We start from the raw sequence: 9658 nt of genomic DNA on the forward strand, positions 1-9658 counted from the left end.
ATGCATGCCAGTTCGAGATCAGAAAGAAAAGAGCCAGCGTCCTGAGTGGCATGCATTTCTTATTTCTTATAGTCGAGCTAGCTAAATAATTGCAAGGGGAACGGCTAGAGAGAAAATGGAAACTCTTTCTATATTCCAAATAAAACTACTGCATTCCTAATATCTACCAAGTTGTTATTGTGTAGAAATCCCCACATTGTGCTCCATATACCGGAAGCAAACAACTCCCCTGGCCATCACATACATTCCTCAGATAATCAGTGTCCCAAATCACTTAAGCAAGAACCCTAAATTAAGAAAGGGAGCTCTGAGTTTCAGTGACGTTTTAGGTTGTTTATTGAGCCAAGTTCCTTGAATTACAAACATTCACTCCTAGAAAAGGGGCTGGGGTTGCCACTTGGTCTCGAGTGTCTGGGTTATAAATTCAGCGTGAGGAGAAAACAAAGGCATTATCTAGTTCTCACCCAGCCAGGTTTCAAACTAGGATCTTACTTTGTTGTACAGTTGGATTTGTCTGGGAGGAAGTGTGTGTGTGTGTGTGTGTGTGGGGGGGGGGGTGATGGAATCTATGCCGCTGGCCTTTTCCTGCGGATCCGGGTCCCCACCACGGAAACATTTTCAGATCTCTGAGCCCCAAGTGGATAAACACCCACAATTACTATGGGACAAGGACGAGTGGCAAAACCTGAATGGAACGCAGCTTTGGCGTTGGGTGAAACTAACGATGTGCGGCTGCTTTACCCTTACAGGGAAGGAGGGGGAAGGGGGAGCCCTTTCTGATTAATAAGTAGCAGGCTAATGTTGAGGGCTTTTTCTGCCCGATTGCCTTTTTGAATTAGAGCCGATTTCTTCACACTTCAATAGGGCCTGTCTCTTTTAAAATGACTGACAGATTTGTTTCTCCTTTTTTCTCTCCCTGAGACTTAATGATGTACATTTTCTAATTAGTTAAATCACGTTGCTTAAAGGGCCTTAATATTTACCGGGCAAGGAGGGAGAGTCCTGAGTGGATCGCTTAAAATAGCCAAAGAAATAACTTTAGGCTTTTAAAAGGGGGGGGAGCAGGAGGAATTGGGGAGGGTGAGGTGGGAATAACGTAAAACCAGAGGTAAAGTTCAGCCTGGAGCTTCTTCCTTCCTCCTCCTCCTCCTCCCCTCAAACCCCGCTTTTATTTTTCAATCAGCTAAGATTTAATTAGGAGCCCTCAGGCCGGACGATCTGATATTTTCTCATTAGTTTCCCATCAGTAGTCTTGAGTGTTAGATTGGCTTAAAGGTTGTCAACATTTGACCAATTTTATTTAAGGAAAAGAAACCACGCATTATAGCTCCAGGACCTGAGATCTGAAAATAAATCCTGCCCGGATCAGCGGAACTAACAGGCGAAAAGAATGTTGACAATTCATCGTTGTATTTAATAAGTTGTAGTTGCATAATGTATAGTGCGCAGGGAGAGAGACTGCAGCGAGCCGGTCCCAGGCAGTGACACCCGAACTGGCTGCAGCTAGCCGGGCTAAGGTGTATATACCCTCACACAAGGGTGTGATAAATACCTGGCGGGTACCTAAGGACAGTGAAGTCAGACAAGGCTGAGTTACAAGAAGTGAAACCCAAGGAGAGGAGCTGGTTAGGGTTTGGAAACTGCAGCTTTTTTTTTTTTTTGCTTTTTTTTTTGCCTTTGTTGTTGTTGTTGTTGTTGTTCCAGCGCAATGAAACAAGCCTTGTGGTTACTGCTCCTTTAGCCCAGACACAACATCAGAGCGCCCCCTGCTGGCCAACTGAACAGAGAGCCTCCGGTCCGCAGCACAGACTTTTCTCAAGCAAAGCTTGCCAGTACCAGGGAGATTTCCTGTCAGGGCTCAATGTTTAAATATATATGTGTGTGTATATATATAAGAAAGGACACTTTCTGTTTCCCCCCCACGCCTTCCTCTTGGCCTCAGGGGATTATAATATAAACTGTTTAGGAAACTGCCATTTAAAAAAAAAACTACAAAAACTGCAGATCTAAAAAGGGAAAAATGTTGATAACAAGGATAAATATACCGGTGTAGCTGCTGCGGTTTAATTTGTGTCGATTTTCCTGCACTCGCGGAGAAATGCAAACATCAAAAAAGTGATCTTATCGTCCTGGGTTAACGATGGCATAGAGAGAAGAAGGGCAGGTAACATTTTGTCCCCCCTGCTATAGAAAAGTTAAACCCAAGATGATACAGAATACCGAGATAATACCTGTGCCAGTGAGCATGTGGTTACTACTGTAGTCGAGCTGTCATCCAGGTAACTGCTAAAACTTGCCACCTAGCTTCTTGATATTAAATGTAATTATACACATACACTCCATCTATTCATACCCGGTGTATGTGTGCCTACACCTACCTATACAGCATTGTGCATAAGCATTCGGTGGGAAGCTAAAAATGACAGTGAAACATGACAAAATAAGTGTCACATTTTCCCAGTCATTTATATGTAAGCTTACGGTTTCTGCTCTTTAAAAACAGCAAAATCAGCTGTACTAAGAACCTGATGCTATTGCTTTCTAGGGCGGTTGTTGTTTTCTTATTATGCAATGGCTATTTCGCACATTGTTGATCCTTGCATGCGCGCACACGCACACACGTTAGAATAATTAAGCCTGGTCATTTTTTTTTTTCTATAGGGGCTGTAATGATCACCTTGAACTAATATCTAAATTATTAGCACCATCTTCTTCTGGGAGAAAACGACCTGGAAATTCAGCGGTAAAGTGGGATCCTCAAAAGCGCTCAGACGGGGTAGTTGCCTTCCTAGCAAATTATTCTCCATAACTTCGTGCGTGAGAGCAGACGCTTTTCTTTTAATGTTGGGTTTTTTTCAACGTCTCCTTTGGAGGAGCTGCCGGTTCAGTGGGGCGGACTCAATCCGGAGTGGAGCAGGCAGCCCCCGGTGGAAAACAGTGACATGTAACAAAAGCAGAACACCATTTTAAAGCTCCAATAAAATCGTAAATCACTTGTGTTTAAAGAGGCACCAGGGCCACTGTGTAAACTGAGGTACAGTTAAATATTTATAGTTTAAAGGATTATTTTGTCTATTTTAGAAGAAACATCAAGTTCACTTGGTTCAGGGCTCTGTCTACACAGAAATACAGGCACAATAATGCCCTGCAGAAGAGCTGAAGGATTTGGATCATGGCAGTAGCTCCCCAAATTTATTTTCGTTTTTTTAATGTGTGTGTGTGTAGAGGGAGGAGGAGGTTGGGGAGAGGAATATATAACTGAACAGCAGAAAACACCTTTCTGGAAACAAAGGCAAGGAGCAGCATTTCAATTGCAAATGCATCAGCCAGAGACCAAATAACAGTTGTGGGAAGACACTCATAAAATTAATGTACCTTACTTAAAAAAAAAATCAAATGCTTACTACAGTTACCTCGGTGCAGCTTAATAAAAAATTAGCCTTACTGACAGTCTTGTCAACATCTTAAGTAAATTATCATAGCGCTGGTCTTTGGAGAAGAGACCCCACACTTCTTGCTAAAACACCTCCTATCATTAATCTTAAACCACTTGAAGATTATGATGGAAAGAATGGGATCACTAGCCATTATCATCTCAAATTGCTGTTAAAAAGTCCGCTGTTTATTTTTGCAACCAAAGCAAATGTATCTGGGAAATGCAGAAGAGGGAAGAAAGGAAAACACAAGAAAGGCAGAACAATTGAGGCGAATCCTGTTGCAACCCCGATGATAAACACATGGAAAAGGCTGTTACTGCTCTTTGGATTGCTGGAATTTGTGCAGACATTAGAAAAATAAACAAAGCGATGGCTCCACATCAGCTCTGTAAATGCAATGATACAGTCAATGGAAGGTAACTCTTTTTCTAAATTAATTTTCCTTTTCTGAATACTAAATATTTGCTTACCTCTGCATCGACCAACTGATAAATACCAGAGCTATTTAAAAACTACTTACACCTTCAAGCGCTCATTTTCTTATAAAAATAATTTCCTTTTTATTTGTCTTTTTAAATGTATTGTATGCTTTTATAATAACAATAAAGTCTCTAATAACATTTATTTATGATGATCCTACACACCTGAAAAATCTGCTCCCAATGAAATCTTTTCAAGAGGGATCTATGGTTTTATTGTAGTCCTTCCTGTTACAATCTGATTCCACTTTATATTGCCTTTTTTTTTACAGCTGGAAAATAAAATATTCTTTTTGTTCAATTTATTCCAGGATTTGGCATAAATGGGGCAATCTGCTGTGTTCCAGTCATTCAACCTGAAATGTTATCCGCGTACCTTTGCACCTTAAGTGAATGCACAGTTCGAGGCGAACGGTGCATGTAGCTGAATACAACCACAATGCAGATTGTAAAGTCCTTCTTTAAAATGCAACATAGTTAAAATGCAACAGTTCACAGGAACGTTTAACAATACGATGTGAAGCAATCGACTCCCCTCCCCAAAGACACAGAGAGAGAGAGAGAGAGAAAACACTAAAACCTGAGGATGCAAACTAAACTAAACTAAACTAAACTAAACTAAACTAAACTAAACCCATCTCCATGCTTTGGCGAGCTGAATGTTCCTGTTGTTCCTACGAGGACTCCATTTCGATATCAGTGTAATAAAGAGAGAGGTAGGTGGGTTGATTTGTTTTTTGTTTAAATGGAGACAATATTTTTCTCTTGACGTTAAAAGGATGAATAACATTCAAACGGAAACTTCTGCCTTAAGCTCTGCCCAGGTACGTGTAACACAGACAGACAGCTCCACCGCCTGCTCCCCCGCATTGCCCCAGCAGTGACCTCAGCCCGGAGATGCAGAGAGGTGAGAGGTGACTCTGCGAGCTAGCGCAGACCTGGCCCTTTTAGAGCCATAGCGTGGAAGTGGGGCTAATCAGTCCTTTACTGGATTTAAAATATAGGGACCAGAAGGGAAGCCCCTTGGTTGCAAAGAACATGCACTGAGAACGAAATAGCATTAAAATGAAGAGAATACTGTCCTGAGCAGAGGGATTTAGCCCTAACAGTTTTGGTAAGGTAAACTGTAAAATTATATACACACTGTACCGCTAGATCAGTTAGACATACCCCTCTGTCTGTGTGTGCGATCATATCTGTCTATTACACACACTGTCATGAAATAAGGTGATAAAGTTATGATACAGCGTGGAAGAACTGTAGTCCTATATGCTGTGCAACTGAGATGTGCACAAGGAGTAGGTTGCAGAACACTATGCTCTGGCGTGTTAAAATAATTGTCTCCATATCTAGAGATCCACTATTTACATTATAATGTACAACTAAGTTACATAAGAAATCCGGAAAAGATTGGCAAATTGGGTACACATTTCCAAGTTATTCATTTCGCTCTAAGCTATGGAAACAGAGAGAGAGAGAGAGAGACAGAGAGTAATAACTCGGAAATAGATGCCATATACACACTCACATACACACAGATAATGGAACATTTGCAAACTGATCGCTTAAAACAAATGTTCCTTTATTATTTGGGTACCAACGATTTTTAATAACCACGTCGAATCACAGAGGATGGTCAATTGTCTGGTTAAAGTAGTCTGCTCGAATGCAATTATTTTACTAGGTTAATATGCAATTGCAAGAAGAATGAGCATAGGAATGAACTGGGATGCCAGGGAAAATATTTTCAAAACTAAATAATGTTGGGGGAATGAGAACATTTGGAGCAGGAAGAAATAGTTGATTTTGTTGCTAAAGCCAGGTTACAAAGTTTAGTTTTTGGTTTCCAGGAAGTAAAACGTTCATTTTAAACATTAGTAAGCGGTTTCTTGTTTAGTGGTGGAATGAATTTCAGGAGTGGAGCTAATACAGCTCGGCGTGACGAAGAAATGATTGCGTACGGTAGCAGCAATATTTTCCGGAGAAACCAAACAGACCCGCAGCTCAGGTAAGCTGCTACACGAAACTATTTTTAACTGAACAAAAGACTGGGCAAACAACACCTGACGTCAGTGGCCAGCATCCTAGGCTAGTGCAGGAGAGATACTTAAAGTGGAAGACGAGCTTATCTCACAGAACCTGTATTCTTCCCCCTCCGCCTTCCCCACCCCAAAATGCATAAAGGAGGCAAAGCTCACTCAGCATCGTGGTTCGGTTCTTGGTTGATCCCGCCTGTATTAAAGAGCGGCCTCATAGCCTAAGGGGGTTGTAAACCGCGGAGATGGGAACTACGGAAGCCAGGCTAAGGAGACGTGAGGCAGGTAAGAGTTAAAAGGTGATGTCAGGGACAGGTGTAGCAAAAAGCTTTGCTGCGAAGTGACAGCTGTTACTACAAATATTTCGCAACTTTGGGGACTGTCAAGAGTGGAAGTTCCTTGAGCCCACAAGCCCTTTTCTCTCTGCGTCTGCAAAGGATCAGAATCCCTCGTGAGCTGCATTCATTGTTAAGGGTAGATCTAGATCTGCGCCTGGTTTATCGCTAACACACACATCTGCTCAGGAGACAAAGGCAAGTGTATTTATCCTCCCCCTCCCAGGAGCTCCCAGTGCCTTGCTCGCGCACCCAGACTGGAGTAAACAGCAAGAGACGTTCCAAGTTCAGCGATCAGAACAAGGCTTGATTTATTGTGAGCCCTATTCGCAGGCACTGTAAAGGCTAGTGATCATTATTTCCTAATAAACAATTCCCCTCCTACCGAGCCGAGTGCAAAAGGCAGCGAGTGGCTCACTCCGGCTCTGTCCTGCCTGCAAAGAAGGTTCGACCCCCCGGGCTTTCAAATACTGTAAATGCATCCGATGAAGCGAGCTGTAGCTCACGAAAGCTTATGCTCCAATAAATGTGTTAGTCTCTAAGGTGCCACAAGTCCTCCTTTTCTTTTTGCGAATACAGACTAACACGGCTGCTACTCTGAAACCTGTAAACTTTGGAAATCTCACACGGTTTGAAACGATTATCACTCGCTCTTTCTGTTGTGCAGGCGCTCTGAGGGCTGAATGGGTTCCCTGCAGCACCCGCCTGGGGTGCTAAGGGATCTCGAAAGGTTAGGTTTGCCTAGCTGCTGCCCAGAGTCTGCCACGCCTTGCAAGGAAGCCTGACGGCTGGGGAGGGACGGAGCGATCAGGAGCTGGGGGCTCTTTGCCAGGGAGGAGGTTGGAGTGGGGTGAACGCATCTGCACTCAGTCATTGCGGGCATGAAACCTTGCGAGCTCTGGGCGAATTGGCCTCGCCTCCTCCCCCTTGTCTTCCTGCCTCTCCTCCGCCTCTGCAGCCAGAGCCAACAAGGGGCCGCGATTCGTTTGGCCGAGTTAGTTAAAATAAATAAACCCACGAAGATTCACTGGCGAGCAATGCCGCATCGACCCGAAGGTTTATTAAGAAGCGAGTCTGCTCCAGTCCCTCTTAAAGGCGAGAGGGCTGCAGCCAAGCAGCAGTCAAGTCACACTTGTTGTTATTCAATTCAAACTCCCTCTTGCCCGGGGAATCTCACACACCAAAGCCATTGGCGATCGCTACCCACCTCTGATCAGCCCTTTGCCACCCGCCACAGAGCAGAGCGGGGAAGGGAGCTGGCACAGCTAGCCAAAGCAAACACAGCCCTGAGTTAAACTCATTTCCTCAGCGAGCCTGCGGGACACGTTGGGAGCTGGCATCAAACCCGCTCAGCTTGTTCATCTTCTCCCTCCGCTCCGATCTGAGCAAGGATGCAAGGAGAGGGCTGCCACAAAGTGCTTTCTCTGTCTTGTTGGCGATGGGGATTGTTAACCCGCATAAAAATCCTTACAGCTGTCTCCTGGTGAAGATGCAATTGGTGTTATTGCCAATCACGATTAGCAACAATTAGCCCAAAGCATGAAGGATTCTGAATAACCTGTTTGGAACAGGCAACAAAACATTAGGTCCAAACACAAACTAACTGCAAACTTCCAGTAACAGGGCTCTTCCAAGAGGATCAGATTCCAGATAAGATCCTAGCTCCTGATGCTACCTTTTCTCTCATGTAGTTTACACCTCCATTATTATTTTTTCTACATCCTGGATTTCCCCCCACAAAGGTCTCTGCAAACTTGAAGTAGCAACTAAGCATCTTCTCCAAACATCTTTTCTTGTTTACTCAGCTCTCTCAATTTTAAATACAAAGTAAACAACCTGGAGGGATAATGCAGTCCCAGAGCCAAGCCAGAGTTGCTCAGTTTATGCTCTGAAACTCATCCTTAGGCCCTCTGAATTGGGAAAGTTTAAATGAAGTGTAACTAGAAGAAGGTCACAGGTGACTGACAAGTTCAAGCTACTTATCTCAATTATCAAATAGTTTTATTTCCAAATTGTGTTCAATTTGATTTTCCTGCCTCACCACAAATTAGCTTAGAAAAAAATCAAATGAAAGCAGACAATTTAAGCCAAATCCTGTAAACCATTATTTATTTGTAAAATCATTTTTGTGATATATACTCCCATTAATGGTTATGTGGTTGCCAAATCTTTCCAAGTGGATTTAGAAATGTAGCCATCAAATTATTTCAAAGGCAGACCTATTAGGGACAAAAATAATTATGATCTTTCAGAAGCATTATAAAAAATAAGTTTCTGAATGTTGTCTCTTTAAATTTCACTTAAATTTTCATTTCATTTAAGCCTTGAGGCACAGTAGAGAGATATTCAGTGTCTAACAAGGAGTTTGGAAAATAATGCTCAATACCAGAATAGAGCACAATTTCTCCATAAAATGTGGATAAGGAATCAATTCATAAACACAAATACCTACTAGAACTGAGTTTTAATATAGCATTTCATATGAAAATTTTTATATGTATTATTTAGGAGATAACAAAAGCTCTTCAAATCAAGGCTTATACAGTCACATCTGGGGTTTCTTCCTTTCTAATTTTCATTTTTTAGAGAAAATATTAGGGAAAAAAACTACACTGCCCCCTATTACCATATATATTAACTGTTACCATCAGCTTTTAATCAGCAACATGTATATTGCCTTAGATCTACAGAATCCATACCATGATGTTTCTTTCAGAGGACAGTAAATGAAGATACTACTTTATTCAGTTGTAAGATTTGATGTTAAAAAACAAAAGCACAAACACACTTGTCTTACCATTTGTTTAAAGTATATTTAAGTACACACACACTCAAACTGAAGTAATGAACTTTAGATGACATCATATGAGCAATCAGACAAATCAGAACACAGATCTCTCCAAATAAGAAGTGGTTAGAGTGAATTCACTTACATTAGACCCAGAGTTATCCCTAACCAAAGGTGTTCAACTTGGGACATTTAGTAAATTTTGCTTTGTAAAGTCCAATCCCTGTCACTGTCAGTACAAATTCTTTAGGCCTTCCAGTCTAAATAAGTTATCTCCAGTAACCAGGGAAAGATTAAAAACCTATTCTCAGGTTTCAGATAGTTTGATATAATTCTTTTGCTAACCCCATTCTTTTAATAACATGATTACTCTATAATCTACTATATTAAATTATATTATATTATTATATTATATATATTAAATTATATTATAATCTACTATTTAATCTACTATATTACTCTATAATCTAGATGAAAGGATAAATATTGAAGAAGTCTCCTCTGTGAGCCATATTTTTTTTCCAGTGTACACCAACACAGCTTTGTCCTTTGAATGAAAAGGCAGACAAAGTGTTTTCAAAAT

The 9658-nt window shown here is 41.5% G+C and overlaps 1 long non-coding RNA gene across 1 annotated transcript; it reads left to right on the forward strand.

Annotated features, from left to right (window-relative positions):
- Nucleotides 1–380: 380 nt before the first annotated feature.
- LOC122460501 lies at nucleotides 381–5314 on the forward strand. Its single transcript, XR_006281836.1, has 3 exons — nucleotides 381–472; nucleotides 1705–3853; nucleotides 4228–5314. It is a non-coding gene; the product is annotated as an uncharacterized LOC122460501 (long non-coding RNA).
- Nucleotides 5315–9658: the final 4344 nt, after the last annotated feature.

The sequence above is a fragment of the Dermochelys coriacea genome, chromosome 6 (assembly GCF_009764565.3).
Source record: "Dermochelys coriacea isolate rDerCor1 chromosome 6, rDerCor1.pri.v4, whole genome shotgun sequence".
In the NCBI taxonomy this organism is placed as follows: domain Eukaryota; kingdom Metazoa; phylum Chordata; order Testudines; family Dermochelyidae; genus Dermochelys; species Dermochelys coriacea.